We start from the raw sequence: 20,338 nt of genomic DNA, 5'->3' as shown, positions 1-20,338 counted from the left end.
GCCACCCCCTTGGACCAGCTGGCTTCTGCCCATGTGGTGATTCTGAGGGCACCAATGACCTGGCTTATAATGAAGGCTTCCCTAAGTTCTGATAGAAAGCTCATTTCCAATAACCTAAGGAAACTGCATCAGCACCAAAGTAAGGGAGGAAAACAAGCATCATATAAACTTTATTAGCACTCTTTATAATGAAATAAACTAGGCTTACACTTCTTTCGGAGGGGGAAAATGATGAACACAAAAAACATACCGTATTTTTACTTACTAACGTGCACTTGTAAAATGCATGGCATGCTGTTTTACAGGCAGTAGCATATAAAATACTTTTTCCAGATGTGGATTCATAATTCTCCAAAGACTATAATAGTTATCATAAGATTTATGGAGGATAATTATTAATCACATTTTTTTCTTTTAGAGATCTGTTTAGTAAGATGAAAGAGAACCTTAAAATATCATTTTAACCAAATGTAGATGGCATAATATCAAGTTACTCCTTTTGTTCAAATTATTTTTAATGACTTTATTTGTTTTATGGCCTCCACAAGTCAGTACCAACTTGGTGGTAATGATCTATTCAGGAAATCTCTTGAGATTTTAAAAGTAAAATAGCATGGAGCTATTTTAAAAATTAAATGAACTGAACTGAGTGAGTTGATTAGTGTTCGTTTATTTGAGGGACATGGGAGCTACTAAAGCTTATTCTTTGTAAGATTTGGAGGAGACAGATCTTGTGAAAGCTGTAACTCACTGAACATTCATGCAGCTTCCTCAAGAGAAACTTAGAAACCCACGTGTGTCTGAAGTGCCACAAGTAACACATTGTTAAATAAAACACACGTTTCAAACATGGATCCCTTTAATCTGGCTTAGATTATTAAAAACACAGCTGTGCTGAATCCATACCGAGCACCTAAGTCACATGATGAGTAAAAAAGTCTGAATGACTCTCCTTTTGTCATCAATTTATCTGAAGTCAGTTCTGTCTAAAGCTTAATGCTGCCAAAGGAAAACAAGATAATTCTGAAGCTGAAGGGAACTAATCAGTCCTCAAATAACTCTCCTCTCACACACCATCCCTGGCTTTCTAACCCACTGCTCACCTGGCAGGGAGTGCTGACGCAATGCCTATAGTCCATTATTGAATGGTCGGCATATAGACTCACCTTCCTTTTTCCATCCAGATTCTTACAACTTCCACCAGACTTTCCTCACCTCTAATATAAGTATCGTAACACTTCCTTCACAAGTTATCATAAGGGTTAAAGTCAAATGATGTGTGCAAGTCATTTTTGCCTGGCACATAGTCAATATTCAACAAACAGGAGCTATTCGAATTACCATGTGTTTAAGTGTATGAGAAGTTTGTTTTCATTTTGGAAGAGCAATACAGTCAAGTGGTATTTATTGACAGACTTGAAAATCAAAGGTATGAAATTCTTATGAAACAGGAACATCTTGAGCCACTACCATGAATGACCCAGTATTCTAGACTTTGTAAGGGACAGCCAAATACATGAGGGAGGGCATTTATGTTCCGAAGTGTTAACAATCTACGAGAGAGCTCTGATACAAGTGTTGAAAATTTCAGCACCATTTTTAAAAATGTTTATTTATTTTGAGAGAGAGAGAGAGAGAGCAGAGAGAGAGAAAGAAAGAGAAAGGAGAGAGAGAATCTCAAGCATGTTATGCGCTCTCAGCATGAAGCCTGATGCAAAGCTCAACCTCACAAACCGCAAGATCGTGACTTGAGCCAAAAATCAAGAGTCGGACGCTTACCTGATGAGGCACCCAAACGCCCCTCAGCGGCATTTTAAAGTGATGGCAATATGAGACCCTGATGCCAGACACAGACCTGGGGTGTAAGCGGCAGTTGCCACATGCAGGGTACGGGCGGGGACTCCTGAAATTCAAGAAAGGATTGAGAATGGATGGGTAGGCTATGAAGACTTCACCCAAGTTGGGCCTGAATGAGTATAAGAATGTAGGGAGTCTAGGAGAAAGGAAATCAGGACTATCTGACATTTAAGTGAACCAGGTAATAGGTGCAACTGAACAGCTTTAGCAGTTAGGTGATGATGCCAGAAAAATGGCTCTGAGAAACTTAGAACCACGCTCAGATTCTGTGTGGAGGCACCAGGCCTCTCTGAAAGTGTGAAGGAAGACTGTGGTCAACATCAGTATCAGTCCTCAAAGGAGGAGATGTTCTACATCTGATGAAGATTAGTGTCCCTACAGGAACTTCCTCTCCCACAAGAAGGGAAACCACCCCAGGGGGAGAGTGCACAAAGCAGCCCATCAGGAACACAGCCTTCCGGCCATGCCTCATGCATCCCTCCACAGCCATGGTCTCTATTCTCCTGGCAATTCTCTCTCCACTCATCTGCCTGCAACACAGAGCTGTGAGCTCCTTGAGGACAGGAACTATTTTCTCTCTGTTTCACCAAGACCACAGACAGAGCTGTAGTCTGTGAATGTCTGTTGAACGGTCTTGTTCTTGGCTGAAAGTCCAGTGGTAATGGCAATTGTCAAAATAAGGGGTTTACAAGATTCTCATCTGTGTAGAAAGTGCCACATGGAAAGAAGAAAAGAAGGTGGGCAGAAAGTCCTAAAGTCCACTTGGGATGTGGAATTAAAGTGTTCCCTCACACCTCCTGAATTAGTCTGAGTACAACCTGGAAATGCTCACTCTGGGGACACTTCTTAACCAGTAGCCAACTGACCATGGTGACCTACTCAGTATCAAACCAGACTCCATCTGGATCCTTTGTCCTCCAGAGGAAGGAATCAGACGGGACCAGATCATGAGCAAGAGGCAAAGTGTCTTGAGTGTCCTACCCAAGAGCCCTGTGCCCTGAGAGTGAACACAGGCCTGACCTCTGCCTGAACCTTCCAGCCCACAAAGCAGCACCTTTGGACTGTGGGGGAGTATGATCTACTGGGTCAGCTGTCACTGATCTAGAAAGCAAATGTGTGCTCTGTCCACATGAGACAACAGGCCCTCCCTTGCCAGAGGGAGCTGGGCTGGAAGACAATCTGAGTTTCACCTCAGCAGTATACATGTCATCACTCTTCCCTACAAGCTCTCTCTAGGTCTCTTCTACTTACCTGGAAGGCAGCATCCAAAGTATGGGGGAGATGCATCAGAATGAACTAAGTATGTCTTCCAAGCCATGGCTCTTCTTTTCTTTATAAATGCCTCTTAGCTGAGACAATGAACACAAACCAGAGGTTGACAGATGTGCACAACACCAAAGAAGCCATGTAGGTAACAGTAAAGAGAACCTCACAGGATGAGTGAAAACTACACCAGCTCTGTAGTCAGTGCAATAACCGGCCCAGATTCCACGGCCCAGAATACCTGCATTATAGAATTTCAGAGATAACAAGCAGAGCAAAGATTGGGTGGATCTTCTCTGAGGAGGTGGCATGTCGATCTTTTCCAGAAGAAATGGCCAAGGAAGAAATCCACTGTACATATGACTGTCTCCTTTTGCTAAGCTGGGCCTCAGCTCCTCCTCTTAGCTCTCAGAAGAGTTTATGCTAGATAATGGGTAAAGATAGTTCTGAATGAATTATCAGGATATAGACTCACCTTCCTTTTACCAGCCCCCTCCATATCTGGTTCCTCAAGGTAACAACAGGTCACACACATATATGACAGCTTGTCTCTGGCAATATTCTTCTGAATGCTCAATTAGCTCACAACCACCTTATGAGTTCACACTATTTTTATCCCCATTGTTATAAGTCCAAGTGCTAGGAAGGTGGACAGACACTCCAGAAGGTGGAGTCTCAAAGGGTGTTTTATCTTCTAGCCGGCAGATGCTTTTCAGGGCCCAGAGTCTATAAAAAAAGCTAAGTCTCAGCTCATCTCTGTTGAAATCCAGATAGTCTGTAAAGTTTGAGGACTAAGTGGCATTTAACTCATTAGTCTGCACCTAACACCACTGTGTATTCTCTTCAGCAGCTTAAAGAACAGAAGTGAGAGCAAAGGTGGGAGCTCGGGGCATAAATTTACCATCTGCAGTGAAATGAAATCTGATCCGAGGAGTTTCCACTTTGAAGTCTTCCTGAATCTGTGTGGGTTACAGGTCTGAACATATCACCAGCTTTGACAGGTGGCTTTATTTTTCATTTCAAAGAGGAAAAAGAAAGGCAAGGAAACCAAGGGAACACGTGCACAGTGGAGCTTTGAGTGTTGCCCTCTGAGCGCTCACAGAGGCACTTCGTAAAGTTCAGGTCACACATTCAGAAGAGCAAAAGCAGTTGGGCTTCAGTCCATCCCAGACTTTTCCTTCCCCAGTCACAGCATGGTGAAAGCAGCCATTGTCCAGCTTCCCCCTGCTTGGGGTGCCCACCCTTCTCCTCAGCTCCTATTTGGACCACAAACCCAGCCCACACTTGAGCCAGTGCTCCTGGGGCCGGGCAACTGCTGGGTGACGCCAGCAGGCAAGAGTGAGCTCGACTGGAGGAGTGGCACTTGTCATTTAAGAGGCAAATGACAGCACTTCTAAAGGCCAAAACTCAGGTGCCTTTCAGAATCATTCAGCCCATAGCCTGCTGGTTACAACACTGAGCCTGTCTAACCAATTACCTTTAATATCCTGAGCAAGGCAGGATGTAGAGGAGTGAATATGGCCAATAGCTCACTCCAGGTATGTGGTCATTAACATGTGATTTAAGTCCTACCTACTTCCAGAAGGGTCACCTGTTATTGATTCATGAAAATGCAGCAAAGCATAGCCTGGGTGTTACCCAGTGCAAATTCAAGCAAGCTTTGGCCTGCCAGGAGCTTCCTGCATGAGGTCCCCAGGACTCCCCTGGAAAGGCCAGTGCTGACCATCACCACATCCCATCAGGTATGAGAACCCATCAGGCAAGAGATCCCTCTCCACGAGGCAGTGCACTGGGTGGGGGAAGGACTTTCTTCAGGAAGAATGGGTCTGGTGCATGAACTCAGGCCAGGTGCATGGTCTTGTAGGGGAAGTGGCACTCAGATTGCCTGAGTCCTCAGGAGAAGGACTGAGGGAGTGGGTCTCTTCAACAGCTATGTGGCCAGAGCTCTCATATGAGAGTGAGGGCGTCAAGCAGCATAATTCATGGGTGTCCTGAGCCAAATGCTAGAAGGCAGGATTTGGCTTTGTATCTTTTCTCCTTAATGTTTGTTTATTTTTGAGAGAGAGAGAGAGCACAAGCAGGGGAGGTGAGAGAGAAAGGGGGACAGAGGATCTGAAGCAGGCTCTGCACTGACAGCAGAGAGCCCAATACGGGGCTCAAACCTGCAAACCGTGAGCCAAAGCCGAACACTCAACTGCACCCCTGACTTTGTATCTTTAATAAATAACATTTATTTGACATTTTTTTCCTGACTACAAAAGTAACATGTGCTCATTACAGAAAAATTGGAGAAAATGGAGAGGCAGGAAAAGGTAAACAAATCCCACTACTCTGGGCACTGTTTTATTTACTCAAATCTTTCTTTTAGACTATCAATATGCTTTTCAGAAATAAAAATAAATACTGTTCTGTAACCTGTTCTTTCCCTTAGCAACATTGCAAGAAACCTTTCCCCCATCAGTATATATTCTTCCACAACAGATGCTAAGAGTTACCGCCATAATTTACTCGGACTTCTTCTTGACCATCGGTTTAGTTCTATTATTTTTTATATTATAAATAACACTGAAATGAGCATGTTGTATGTACAACTTTGTGTACATTTCTGATTATATCCTTAGAATAAAATTTTAAAATACAACCGTGGGAACAAAGGACTTGCATTTCTTATTTTCAAGATCTTTGTTATGTATTCTAATTCTAAATTGACTGACAAATCCACGTAGGATTGCTTCGTTAACACCCTTCTTCATGGAGACTGGAGGTGACTCTGCGTCCTGTGTGCCAATGGGAGCATTTCAGGGTACTCTTGGAGTCCAGTTGCTATCACGAAGAAGTGATGTTTAACTAATGTGTGATGTCACCTCACCCAGGGAGGTCCCTTCTCTCATAACTGGGCTTCAGGAATGTTCTCCACTTGCTAGTATTGCAAAGTGCCTCAGAGCATGGATTTGGGGGTCAGGAGGGCCTGGGTTTGACTCTCTGCTTCTCTTGTTATTTTTGTGACCTTGGGCAAATGACTTCATCTCTATCCATTTCCTCTTAGACTTGTTAGTACTGTAGCTACCTGCTAACCCCAACCAACCCAAACCCTGCCCCAGATTTGCAGTTTGTGAGGATTGCCTTATTTTATGATTGAGACCAAAGCTGAAGACTTTGGGTTGTATGCTATCAAGATATGAGAAAAATTGTATCAGAATTTGCTGGGTGTCAGTAAGTGAACCAAGACTGAGAGTCAAAGGGGAGCCACACTCTCCTGTGCAGCTTTGCAATGTGAGAAGACAAGTGGAGGAGAGGGGAGGATCAGTCCTATTTGTGAATGTCCAAAATGAGCCCTTATACTCCAGCTTTTTTCTAATGGCCTCCTTCACCAGTGTTCTATAGATCTCCAAAGCAGCAGAGGGAAACAGGGAAAGTAAATGGCACTTCCCAAAGAACTTTTAGCATGGAAGGATTTGTGATATTTGACCTGCCTAAGGTCTTACAGGAAATAGTGGGAAATTGTGAACTATCCCCAGGTCAAAAGGGATGCACTCTGTGTGCCATCATTGGCTAGAAATGTTGTTTGCTTTTTGTTTTGTTTGTTTTGTTTTTTTATGGGCTCTATCTTTGAACCACGATGTGGATGGAAGAGGAAGTTGGGGTTCCAGTAATAAATGGTGGGCATGAGCAGGAGACCTGCTCCTGGGTATCTGTTACCCCAACTTTGCTGAGCACTACAGGTTTGTGTATCTGGAAATTGCCATCAAAAATGAAGGCTAGTTAAACCTGGGGTTCCTCAACTCTATAAACAATCACAAATTCCTGAGAAAATGTTGAATCTACTTCCCAGCAATTTAAATGCAAAGAAATTATCGCAAATGTATGGGGGGGGGAGTCATGAAAAATCCATCCTATGACATGCTGCAAGGACCCATGTACTCACCTATTCATCCGTTCACAGCTTTTTTCCCAAGGGCTGTTCTATGCCAGAAGTTGGATTAGGCACTAGCCAACAGGAACTGATAGATAACGGATGAGAGAATGAAATATGGCCAGAAAAAGGCAAACTGATGATCTATAACCATTTTCACCTGTGAATCTCCATATGCCTGAGTCGTAGAAGTGAGTTCCTCTATCCTATGTGAAATACTGTTGCCTTTACAACAGCCAGAGTCTTCTTAAGGTCAAGGTCTATGTATTGTGTCTATGTTACCTGCAGTTTTGATGGTGCCACTGGGTGTTCAGTAAATATTTGCTGAGAGATGGGCTCACATCCTTTCCTGAGCCATTAGGTTTTTTTCTAAACCTATGGATGTATGGTCTGACCCCTTCTGGAGCCTGGAACATAGCCCTTCCCTTAGTCCAAACCTTCTCCTTCTCATTGGGCTTAGATAACACTTCTTTTCCAAGCCTGATTCTCAGAGCCCCACGTCTTCTCTGTGCACCAGCCCTGCTCATGTCTCCAGCTTCCGGCACTAGAAGCAAGAGAAAGGCAGCAGAGAAAGTTAAAAAAAGCTTTTTTACTTTTAGCTTCACAATAGAGTTTTAAAATAAATATTGAAATTAACAACTTAAAACAATATTTAAGGTGAATACTGAACTCACTAAATTAATAAGATAAAAAACCTGATTCCATTAATGTCATTCCTAACTCTTATTTTTAAGGAAAAAGTCCAAATCTTTAATTTTGGGCACTCACACCACAGCTAGAACTCTGAAGAAACTTAGGAAAGAAAGGAACCATATTTAGTATAATTATTCCTAAAAGCAAGCCCATAGGAAGAACATCCTTGTGATGTAGGATTGTGTAAGATGAGCTCAGCTAAGGGAACTGGAAAAAGTGAAGTATCTCAGGGGACATTCTGGTCCAGCATGAACTGGTTTTATTTCAGCCTGCACACAACAGCAGCTCACATCTATATCTATGGAGAGCCCTCCAAGGACCTGCAGTCTGAGTGTTACACACATTATCTCACTGAATCCTCAGTAACAACCCTAGGAGTCCACCATTATTATTCCCTTTTCACAAATGAGGAAATGGAGACTTTAGAGGTTAGCTTAAATATTTATAGGTGACAGAGCTGGGATTAAAATCCAAGTTTCTCTGAGTCCATTGCTCAAAATCTTGCTATATTTAACTACTGTATCATATTTAACTATATTTAACTATTGAATATTTTTTTTTAATTTTTTTAACATTCATCTTTGAGAGACAGAGAGAGAGAGAGAGAGAGAGAGAGAGAGAGAGAGGGAGGGAGAGAGAGTGTGAGTGGGGGAGGAGCAGAGAGAGAGAGAGACACAGAATCTGAAGTAGGCTCCAGACTCTGAGCTGTCAGCACAGAGCCCCATGCAGGACCTGAACTCAATGGCTGCGAGATCATGACCTGAGCTGAAGTCAGATGCTTAACCGACTGAGCCACCCAGGCGCCCCATAACTATTGTTTCTTTTAAAGCACAGGACCAGATCCTGTGATTTCTGTAGTCCATTTCCAATATAATGTGTTGCATCTACCACAAAGAACGTTTTGGTTGTGTTTGTTAATAATGTCATTGTGCTTAATGACAAAGGTCATTAACAGTTATTGCTTTTGATAAAACTAACATGTATTTATGTAATTTTGTAAATATTATATTATTAATTTTTCAGCAACTCTGAGGTAGGCATGTCCCTGGTTTACAGACAAGCAACTGAAGTTCAGAGAGTTTAACGACTGTATGACATCTGTCAACCCATCAGTGTTAGGCAGCACTAGAGTGACCCTGTGAGTGACCTGTCCACAGAGTTTGTGCCCTAGACATCTTACCTGCCACACCCGAGGCCCTGCCCTAAGGCCTAGTCTCTACCTAACTTCAATTATCTTGGTTATGCAGGTTATATCACATTCCATCATCTTATAAGATACTGGTGTTCCCTATCCATTGGAAAAGGTTGATACACTAAGTTAACAATGAGTAAGGAAGCCTGGACACAAACACAGACAAAATTCCAAGACTCTTGGTGAGATGCAGCTTCTTGGGCCCTGAGGCTGAAGGCTTCTTGGAGGCCACAACTGTGAATCATTTACCTCTTTACCTCCAACCTTGGGCTTGATGCACAGTGGAGACTTAACAATTTCTGAATGATAAATGAATGACTCAGTCAATAAACACTTCTGAGTTTGGAGTTCTTCACAATCTTCTTACCCAGTGTTTCCTCTTTCAACTCGTTCTTGGCATTTGGAGAAGACAGAAAGAAATCTAGGGAGCTTTGCTGAGCCCCAGATCAGGCAGGATATAAGAGAGGATGTGCAGCACAATGGCCCAGCCTCTCTCTGTCTTGTCTCCCTGCTTCTTGCTGACTCAGATCCCTGACCCCAGATGCTTCCCTCTGTTCCCTTGGAGGTGGCTGGGGAGATTTCTTACAGTTACAGAAGGCCATTCACCTCCACTCCCTTGTCCCAGATTATTTGCTGGGAAAACTTGGCCCTTTTCATCTGCAATCCAGGGGGTACCACTCCTCTGGAGAATGCTAAGATCCAATTTTATATAAAGAAGGGCTTCTTTTATTTCTTCTTTCTATTTTAGGAAGAAAGAGAAGCAAGACTGATCCCAGTTTTTAACATGGATTGAAAATGGAGTTTTGCCAATTTTCTATGTTTTACCCTGTAGTTCTCTGCCAGCCAAGGTAGGAAGGGGAACAAGCAGCCTGTGTTCCTGGAGCATTTTTCTGAGAACAGGAAAATGTCAGTGATTTGGATAATTGAATGTCTGGATTAAAATTTACCTACTCCACATCTTTGAATAAAAAGGGTTTTGATTAAATAATATCAGCAAAGCAAACAGGATGATAAAGTAGAATTTCTGTCTGATTTAATGAAAAAACTATTTATATTGATTGTATACGTAAGTAATGTTAATTGTGATCCAATTCAGTCTCCTTATTAAAACACAACCTGTGGGGCCCTCTACTAATCAGGAAACATTTATTAGTCTAGTTTGGGTATATAACCTGCTTTCTTGGGTTTTGTTAGTGTTGACAATTCAGAGCTCAGTTTCCCTCTTGCCAGAGACTGTTCGCTCCCAGAATGTCTCATCAGGGTTTTACCTGAGGAAAGTTCCCTTGGGAAGGGCCTGCTGGAGAGTTATTTGTCAGGACCAACCCTGACCTAAGAAAGGTGATGAAGCTGTTCTGGGTGTCAGGGTCAGGCACACTGTGGGCTGTGAAAGGGGGTGGAATGTATATGGAAAGGTCTTTGGACAGAATTCCAAAAGCAGATGAATCTCCACTTTGGTTTTGCAATCTTCGGTAGCATTGAGATCTTTCAGCATGCTGCTTTCCGTGATAAAAATTTTTTAAAAGAGGTGAAGAAATTGGCCTGTGATGCAATAATTCCATCTGTGCCCACATATCTTGTAAACAAAGAAAGATTCTGAGTGCAGAGTGACGTTGCTTTCAGGGGCTTCCAGGGCAAGACGGTGCTGAAGGAAGAAGTTGACAAAGAGCAGAGGGAATCTGATGAGGGCCCTTTCCCTTCCTGAACCAGGGAGCACTGCCAACCCTTTGTGGGCACCCTGACTCCCTTTACAAAACAAGTCTGGCTCAGAGCTGAAAGGATCTCCAGATGTTACCTGGGCAAGTCCATCACAACTGGCTGAAATAGAAATATCTACCCGATAAGACACCCCAGTTCACTGAAGAGACCAACAAGAAGTGAGTCATACCAGAGAGTGAGAACTCAGGTTTCCCACCACTTTAGCTGAAGGAATTTGTATTATTGCACTCTGCTTTCTCGGGCCTGACCCCACGTGTTTATAGAGAAAACATCCCATAGAACATCAAAATCAGTCATGAATCTTCATGCATCACAGATAGAAGTCATATCATGGCTTCCCAAATAGCTAGCCTCTGAGTCCCTTGTGGACTCCACTCTCCTCTCCTCCTCACCCCCTACACACACACACACACACACACACACACACACACACACGCACATACATATGCACACACACATGTACACACATGCACACATACGTACACACAGATTTGTGTTGTCAGAGCTCCTCTCCAAAACCTTCCTGGACCATGCCTACCACAGTGGTCTCTCCTTCAGCTGAATTCCTGAGGAACTCATTATTCTCTCTGTCAGAGTCTTCTCAAAAGAATTGAAAGCCCTTAAGCAAGCACTTCACCATCTTTCACAATGCCTTCCACTGAGCTGGCACTTAGTTACGGCTTTTGGATTGATTGAATACTTTCGGTATAGTAAATACACACACAGAAGCTATTTTTCCTTCCCACACATCTCCATGTGTATCCCCATCCCATAGACCTCCTGGATGCCAGTGATCCCTGCTCTGCCTGATCAGCTGTGTAGCTGGGGGTTAGATCCATTCCCTCTCAGTTCCCTCAGTGAAAACTAACAGGCTTGAGCTTAGAGTCTGTAAGAAACCTTTCAGGTTTAACCTTATAGGTTTATGCGATACATGACTTTTCAAAAAGCCATTCAGTTAGTTACTCAGGAAGCAGCTTCATAATTTCATTTTCAACCTTTGAATGGAGATTTTCATTCAACCTTTAAAATTAAGCTTTTTGGTCTCATTAGTCTTTGTGGCTTGTCTCTATCTCTTTTTTTAAAATTTATTTATTGACTTATTTTGAGAGAGAGAGAGAGAGAGAGAGAGAGAGAGAGAGAGATGGGAAAGGCAGAGAGAGAGGTAGAGAGAGAATCCCAAGCAGGCTCCACACCATCAGTGGAGAGCCTGATGGGGGCCTGAATTCACAAATCATGAGATCATGACCTGAGCAGAAACCAAGAGTTAGACTCTTAACTGACTGAGCCACGCAGGCACCCCTCTTTATCTTGATTATCCAAGCTCCTTTCTGCCCAGGGAAAAATGTAAAATACTGTCTTCAGTGTTATCCTGGGATCTACTAAGGACCATTCACCCCTGCCCTGACCCCTGCGTGCAGGGATTCACGCAGAAGTCCCTCCTCCTTGGTCCAGTAGCACTGCCTCCCCCCACCCAAGCCCTCTGTCCCTCAGTCCTCCACACCTGGGAGGCCCCACCTGCCCTGCCCACCACACTGACATCCAAGTGAGGAAGGCTCTGAGCACTCTGCCTCCCAAACAGGCCCTGCTGCCCACTCCCCTCAACACTGCCACTTTTCATTTGAAAGTTTTATTATTGTTACTATGCGTTTCTGTTTGTTTCCTATTCACAGACCTCTTTCACTTTCATCTGCACTCACTCCCCAGCCCCTGCTCTGCTTCCCCCCACATGCCCCATAGATCATGGATGACCTTCATGTGGAGATGACCACAGGTACTTTCCAGGCCTCTTGCTTTCCACTAACCTACAACCCAACCAACCAGACGGGAAGTGTACCTGTATCCTCCCTCCCCAATAAAATATCTTTCTGACTGAGAGCCAGAAAGTCAGCTAGAGTGTCAGGGAGAGCCCCATCAACCTAGCCAAGAGGCCTGGTAGCCTCCAGAGGGACACAAGACCTGCCCAGACACACCTGCCCTGCTCCTACCCCGGGTGACTGAAACGTTCCCGTGAGTGCTCACAGCCGTCTTTGCTACCGGATCCCGTGTTATGAGTACATGCTGTGCTTCCTAGACTATAGCTCTCAGAAAGCCAAAAATAGATGGTTATCACAAGGTAATCCCCATGCACTGGGGCCCAGCACGTGGCTGTGAGCAGCAAATTTTTTTGGATGAATGAATGAATGAATGAATAGCCATTCATTGCGTCATGCCCCTTCCTCCACACACAGATTTCTCAGATGTCATGTTTCCTCTACATTACAAGCCCTTTGAACTTCTGCTCTCCATGCCATGACTGGCTTCTTGTCTTCCTCCTCCTCCCCATCCTCTTGTCATTGCCTACCATAATAATATTTGTGAACTACAAGTTACCCCTCTAGGATTTAAACTAAGCAATATCAAGTCTTTTGCCTTTCTTCACAAAACTCGTCTTTTGACCATTATCTTCCTTCTATTTGGACTCTCTCCAAATGGTCCGCCTCCCTTCTGAGTTGTAAAGCTGAGAAAGAGGTTAGGTTTATAAGGCCAAACCATTAGGTTTTACCTACTCAGATGGGAGCCTTGGAGAGTTTGGTTTCTAGCCCTCAGAGGGTATAATAAGTTTCAATTAGCCAGAATGACAAAATTACCCCAAAAGCAGCCACTTCTTGTATGCACTGGCCACGGCTGCAGTGAGGTGTGAACACAGCTCATCACGTTCTGAACATATTTGAGGAGGTCTGTGACACAGCGAGACTGTCTCTACAATCAAGGCGGGGATTAATTGGCAGGAGTATGATGATCCAGGATACCATTGTGGTCTCGGCACTTCCACTGGGAGGCTTATCATCCTCTTCTGTTTACCAAGGTCTTTTAAAAATTATTATTATTATTAAACACCTACGATTGTGGGGTTCATGAGCTGCATGATAGGAAGGCTTAAGCTCAAGTTGTCTAAGTTGCTTTTGGAAGAAGATCAAAATCCAAGCTGAAGCTCCTTCCCGCCTGACTCACAAGGCCATTGTTATTATATTTAGCTTTGGATAAACTTTCCTATGGAAGGTGATTGCTCACAGCAGTTCATTTTAAACGTGCAGGCTTAGATCTGGCTTCATGTGTGAGCGCAGGCCTGTCATCGTGCATTCCAGGTCACTCTCCGAAATGAATTTGTCTTTCCTCAATGTTTCTCCGAGCTGGGGAGCAGACATTCCTTGGGCTCTGCATTAATCCAATTACTAAACACCTGCAGACATGCAATAACAGTTTGGGTGCCAAGAGCCTTAGAAATGGTTTTATAGCCGAATGTAATCTGCTGTCCTGCTATCAGGAGTCACGTTACACACCTGCCAAGATCCAAGCCAAAAAAATAACACTCACAGTTCTTACTCCAGGCAGGAATGTTCAGTGCACATTAGAGAGACAAAGTGACAGGCATTTTAACCTGACTGCCACAGAGCCCATTAAACATCTTGAACTTCTTAGTAATTATATTCAAAGTCATTTTAGCACTAAAATATTTATGAGAAATGTATGACAAAACAGGATTTTTCTTCCAGGGACAGTTACGGCAAAATCTTTCCCCACCAAATATAATTCAGTGAGCAGAATGACTCGTGCTGATCCCGTGTGCTTCAGAGAATGCCAGAGGTGGCTTCTTCTGGATAATCTCCAGGATGCCCATGGCCACAAGGATGCCTGAAATGAGAAAATAATCCCCTCCCACGTACTCATACTCCCACTCCCTCATACTCACTGCAAAGCTTCTAAATAATTTGGATGCTCAGAAACCAAATAGACCTGGTGTTCCCAAAGGTCCTGAGCTTGAGCCCAAAACCAGGGACACTTGGAAGGTGACACTGACATGGCCACAGCCACCTCCCAAGGAAATGAAAGAAGACTTTGGAGAACTCTTTTCTTTTTGAGAGTCTGTCAGAACAACTCAAAACCAGCCTTGATTGAGAAGTAGTTGTTCAGTTTTCCTTTGGAACTGGTTTTGAAGAAACTCTATCGCTGCCTATGGCAAGAGTTAGATAAATCATTCACAGAAATCCCTTGGCTCCATGTTTTTCACAAGAAACAAATTTGTCTACAAGCAGAGCTGCCATGTTATCTAATTGTCACCAACCTGAGCTCTCAAAGGATAAAGACAGTATCTCCCCAAGTCAGTGTCCCCAGGACCTCGTAGCGACTGGGCCTGAACTACAGTGGGCCCTCGGGAGACAGCGGCTAAACGAATTTCTGGACCAAAGGCCATTTCCCACAATGCACTGCCATTGGATGCTGAGCAAGCATCCAAATGACCATGAGGAGGTCCTTTCCCTCCCCTTGGCTACTTAGTCTACATAAACAAGCAAGCAAACAAACAACCACTGGAAAACAAGAGTGACAAGGACATAAGAGAGTAGTAAGTCCTGGGGAAAGAGGCAAAACATGTGTATCAGTTTCACAGTTTCCTTTTGAGTCACCCACCCTCACCTTGGAACAAACCTCACCTTGAGCCAAGATTTCCAAAGCCCCTTGGACAGCCTGCCACTCTCCAGAGCAGAGCACTCAGAGTCCAGACCCCCTCGTCTGGCACTTCAGCAGTGAGAAAGTATGACATAGGACTGATCTCTGCACATGTGTGAGTCTTGTCCTTCCACATGCCCACTGCACATGGGCAGGAAGTGGCACCATGTTTCTCAACTCTGTCAGGTTTTATCCCACACAGTACCCCAGGTCCAGGCACTCAGCAAATAGAGTTCCTTAGCATTTACTCTTCTTAGATTTTCTTTCTTAAAAAAGTACACAGCTTAGAGGCAGGCCACAGCTAACCTGGTTTCCAGCTGTAATCCAAGTTTCTCCTAACCAAAGTGTGGTCCAGGGACCAGCAGCCTTGGCATCACCTGGGAGCTTGTTAAAAATACGGCATCTGAAGCCTGATTACTAAACCCACTGAGAAAGCACCTGCATTTTAGCAAGATCTCTAGGAGATTCAAATGCATATAAAACTGGGGAGTCTAGTTAAGGTATGACCCCCTCTTCTTGGAATGCAGCCCTGCAGAGCCTTGAGAATTCACTATCTCTGGCAGAGAAGGTCTCCCAGCAGAGTAAGTTGTGGAGTGAGTCGTGTGTCTGATGCACAGGCCGCCCGGCTCAGTCTAGCTCCCCATAAGGGAGAAACATACTGATGATCCAAGAGGTCGGAGCAGGAGAGAAGAGAAGGCAAACAACAGCATCACCATGTGCCTTAGAAGACAACTCTCAGTGTCCAGAGAGAGCGAGCACGCAGCCAGAGGCGAGGCGGCCAGAAGCTGGCTCCAGAGCAGCATTCCGGGTCTGGGGCTCCATCTGCCAGCCCCTCCCTCGCAGCCCAGCGTTCCCAGCCCACATGTAACCTTCAGCCCCTGCCCAGAGCAGTCAGCGTGACAGTAATAATAGTAGTCACAAGAAAATGCAACCTCGATCATGCTAACAACTTCTGAAAAGTAAAATGCTCGGGATATGATTTCAATTAAAACTCACATTGTCTGACTTGTCTCTCTGCATAGCAAAAGTTCACCTCCTCTTGCCCTCTTACCTCCTCTTTTCAAAACTAAGGCAGACTGGAGGAGCTGCGGCAATGCCTGCTCTCACCTGGAGGTGCAGGGGTCTGTGTGCCCCGCATCACTTCTCCTGCCCTGCTCTGCTGATCCCCCAGAGGGTGAAAAAAAGAGGGCTTCATGCTAACTTTGCCCCAAATCAATCCCAAGGATTGTGAGCAGAATCCAAGTTTCTCTCCCACTCTCCTCTCTCCTTCTCTCTCCCTTTCTCTCTCTCTCTCTCTCTCTCTCTGTTTATCCATAAAGCATTCTGAACTTAAAAGGAAACAGCTCTAACACAAATGGAAAGAGCCTAAATTCCTTGCCAGGGCTTGTCTATGCAGACGGCCCCAGTGATTTAACCTCATTTGTGTTGAAGGTGGCTTTTTCTAAATCAATTCTGATCACCTAGCAGGTGAGTGCCAGACAGCCAGGTGGGGTTGGAGAAACACAAGCAGAGTCAGAATCCTGGTGCATAATTTCCCCCAAGGAAAAAAAACTGCTGTCATCCTAGTGATCTCTGATGCCTCCTTTCAACAAGATGCTGAGCAGAATATGACAAGGAGGCTGGCATCAAAGCCATTTGGTTATGTGTAAACAGTCAACCTTGTGCTTCCTAAGAAATTTCTGAACTAATACAGCAAGTATTTGTTGAGTGTTTGACCCTCCTTCTGGATCGTCTTCCCATCTTTTCTTACCCAAGTAATGCCTGTTCACAGTGCTTTACAATTAGCTCAAATGTTATCTATACCTAAATTTTTCCAAATCTCCCCGCATTTCTCAAATGCTCTCCCATTCTGCTCGGGGCAAGTGTCCTCCTTTGATGGGGCTTTTCGGGAAAAACAAAATTAGCAATTTTTGCTCAGAAGGTATCCGTCTATTACTTTGGGAGGAATTCACCGTGACTTTGAAATTCAAATGAAGTAATTTCTGTTATAATGTCATATATATGTCCCTGATAAACCTCACATTTTATAAAACCACACATTAAAAGCAGCAGGACTTAGGGGAAAACAGGTTAAGGGCAGACCACTCAAAACATCTGAAATTTTAACCAGAACACTCACAAAAATAGTAACAATTAGTAATACAAATAATAGAATAGTTAAATCACCACTGGCATTTGCTCTCAGCATCAAAGCCTCTCTATCCTTCACATCTTTAATTCCTTTAATTTAATTTTTAATTTAATTGCTTTAATTTCTGCCTTTGAGACATAGATCCTGGAGGGTATTTACATCTATTAGAGATCAGTTTCACCAAAATGCAATATATGATCCAACGTGTAAATCCTTTTCATCAGTTGATTTTTTTTTAACACTAGGGAGGATGTATTTGCAGCTTCCCCCACTTGCACAGATAGCTTCCCCACAGAGTTTAAAACAGAAGAAAGAGTACTGGTATTTAAAGTCATCATATCAGTGACTTCTTGCTCTAAAGTAAAGCATTATTGTGCAGGATTTTCAGCTTCTTTTTTAAGGTCTTTATATATCACAAAGGCTTTCTCTTTACTTGAGAACAAGTGCTCTCCTTTGTTCAAACATTAAAACATTTTGTTAAAAATCACCATTATACCGATGCCATTTTTCCTACTTAAAGAACCATGTTTTAGCAAAACTGTGTAGACATTTGCAACTAATATTATATGAATGTTTCAAGAATCAGTCATGTGGTAGACAGATTTATGTCCCTTACACAGCAAAAGGAACCTGACTTTGCAGACATGATTAGGAACATTTAGATGGGAAGACTGTCTTGGATTATCTAGCTGGGTTTAACAGAAGCCTAAGAGTCCTTCCAAGAGGGAGACAGGCAGAGTGTGAGTGTCAGAGTCAGAGGCGATGATGGCAGCAGCTGCTGGAGTGACATGGGGCTGCAAACCAGGGGATGCAGGTAGCCTCCACCTGCTGAAAAAATCCAAGAAATGGATTCTTCTCTAGGCCTCCAAAGGAACACAGCCCCACTGACCCATTTTAGACTTCTGACCTCCAGAAGCAGAAGAGAATAAATTTATGCTGTTTTAAGCCACGATGGTAATGGTAATCTGTTAAAACAGCAATAAGAACCTAGTACAAATGATAAAACCAGCACAGTAACATCAACATGTGTCATTATCATTTCATCTGCCTCCTTTACCATGACTACCTCCACAGTTTTTCAACAGGGAAGCCATTATAAAAAATTTTTGCTGTGGCATACCAGTTCACGAGTTTTGCCAATATTGTTTCCTAGCAGATATTCAGGTACCCAAAGATTGAGACAATAAAATGATGAATAATAATCAAAACGGCCTTTGTTAAATATTTTACATAAACAGACGGCACCTGGGTGGCTCAGTCGGTTGAGCATCCGACTTCAGCTCAGGTCATGATATCACAGTTCATGAGTTTGAGCCCCTTGTCAGGCTCTGTGCTCACAGCTCAGAGCCTGGAGCCTGCTTGAGATTCTGTGTCTCCCTCTCTTTCTGCCCCTCCCTAGTTCACGCTCTGTCTCTCTCTGTCTCAAAAATAAACAAACATTAAAAAATTTTAACATAAACTGAATAAATTGTATTTATACTTGTATTTATTTTATGAAGCCCCGATGTTAAATGATTCTTCAAGGTATAGCACTGAGTAATATTTAGACAAAGGAACTCATCCAGCTATTGTCTTCAAGGTCTTGGAATCAATTGTGTCTGTAATAGGTGGAATGAGGCCTGAACTCCGTTTTATCCAATCAAAAAGAATTACTTCTTATCCCTGCAAAAGTGCATTGCTCCTGCCCAAGAAGACTGCACAGGCTAGAGGCTCATCCCCAGACTGGCTAATCAGGGAGACCCCAGGCCTTCAGCCATAAGCAGGGTCAGGGTCCCAATCTCACTTCATTACTCCAAGCTAAGTGCTTTCTTTCTAGGACTAGAAGCAAGCAGCTTGAAAAAGTACATAAAATGCAACACATGTCACAAAATGTCATTGTCAAACCAACCTCACCAACTTCCTATTACACTTCATTTTAATGGACAAAGAGAAAAGAGAAGTGGCCAGAGGCCTTTAACACCTTCTCAAGGGATTCTGACTGGCCTCCCAAGGCAGAGCATTCACAGAGGGTGCTGCCCCCAGGAGTGTCTCCTCAAGGAATTCCCTGTGCTGTCACTACCACTCTTTCCATTAAAGCACCATGTTCCTATTATTGCCTTTCAGTATGGGACAGAAAAAGCCTCAGTGCTTCACTTTTCCTCTGCCAATCCCACACATTTTCAAATCAAAATCGGAGTTCATGAGGTTATGTAATCAATAATCATTCAACAAACATACAGCCTTGGGGGTTTTATGCAAAGTCCAAATAGAAACATGATTTTGGCTGATTTGATAGATTTGCACTGTCGTTGGTAGAGCTCAAAATACATGTCCTATTCCCATCACACCCCAATTTCTTGCCATCATTGCTCCCCCCTCACTTCCTACTATTTTCAGATTAGTCTAAGAGGGAACTTCAATTCATTCCTCGAAAGTAGGAAGAGTGAGTTCTTTCTCCTGGGACTCAGGAGCTCCCAGACATGCCACCAACTCACTAGGTCACACAGTGTTCCAGGGGTGCAAGTGCAGCTCTTTGAAAAACATGGAATGTGGCGCAAAGATGTCTGCAAAGACAATGCCAAATATCCCTCCCACTCCCAGCTCATGCCATTCATCCCACCAAGTGGAGTCCACTTCCTCTCCTCTAAATGACAGGCTGCCCTATGACTTGCTTTGGCCCATACAATGAGGTGGAAGCCAGTTCTGGGCCAGACCTTAGGAGGCCAGGCACCTTCATCTTGTGTCTCTTGGAGGCCAGCCTCCATGTAAAGATGCTCAGGCTGATGAGTGAATGGTGAGACACCACATGAAGGAAGAATGGCCACCTGTAAGCAACCGAGGTTCCCAGCCCAAACCACCTGGTATAGAAAGAGACCTCTTCAGCAAGCCCCACCCACACTGAAGAATCATGAGCAAACAACTGACAGTGGTTGGTTAGCCATTGCATTTTGGAGTGATTTGTTATGTAGTCATAGAAAATTGAAACAGGAAGTCTGGAGTGAGAGATGAATAAAATTTCTTCTTGTCCTCAAATCCTTTGCTTCTCCTTTCAAAACAAAATACTCATCTGAAAGCACCAAAACTAAGACGTGATTAGTTGAGAGGACAT

At 43.7% G+C, this 20,338-nt stretch overlaps 1 long non-coding RNA gene across 1 annotated transcript in view; it reads right to left on the bottom strand.

The window, feature by feature from the left end:
* Positions 1 to 5,373: 5,373 nt before the first annotated feature.
* LOC122237429 overlaps positions 5,374 to 20,338 on the bottom strand; it is a 101,867-nt gene continuing 86,902 nt past the window's right edge. The window contains exon 5 of the long non-coding RNA XR_006215992.1: positions 5,374 to 7,577. This is a non-coding gene — a long non-coding RNA (uncharacterized LOC122237429). The remainder of the gene's footprint in view (positions 7,578 to 20,338) is intronic.

The sequence above is a fragment of the Panthera tigris genome, chromosome A3 (genome assembly GCF_018350195.1).
Source record: "Panthera tigris isolate Pti1 chromosome A3, P.tigris_Pti1_mat1.1, whole genome shotgun sequence".
NCBI lineage: Eukaryota > Metazoa > Chordata > Mammalia > Carnivora > Felidae > Panthera > Panthera tigris.
This window is presented reverse-complemented; position numbering and strand designations above follow the sequence as displayed.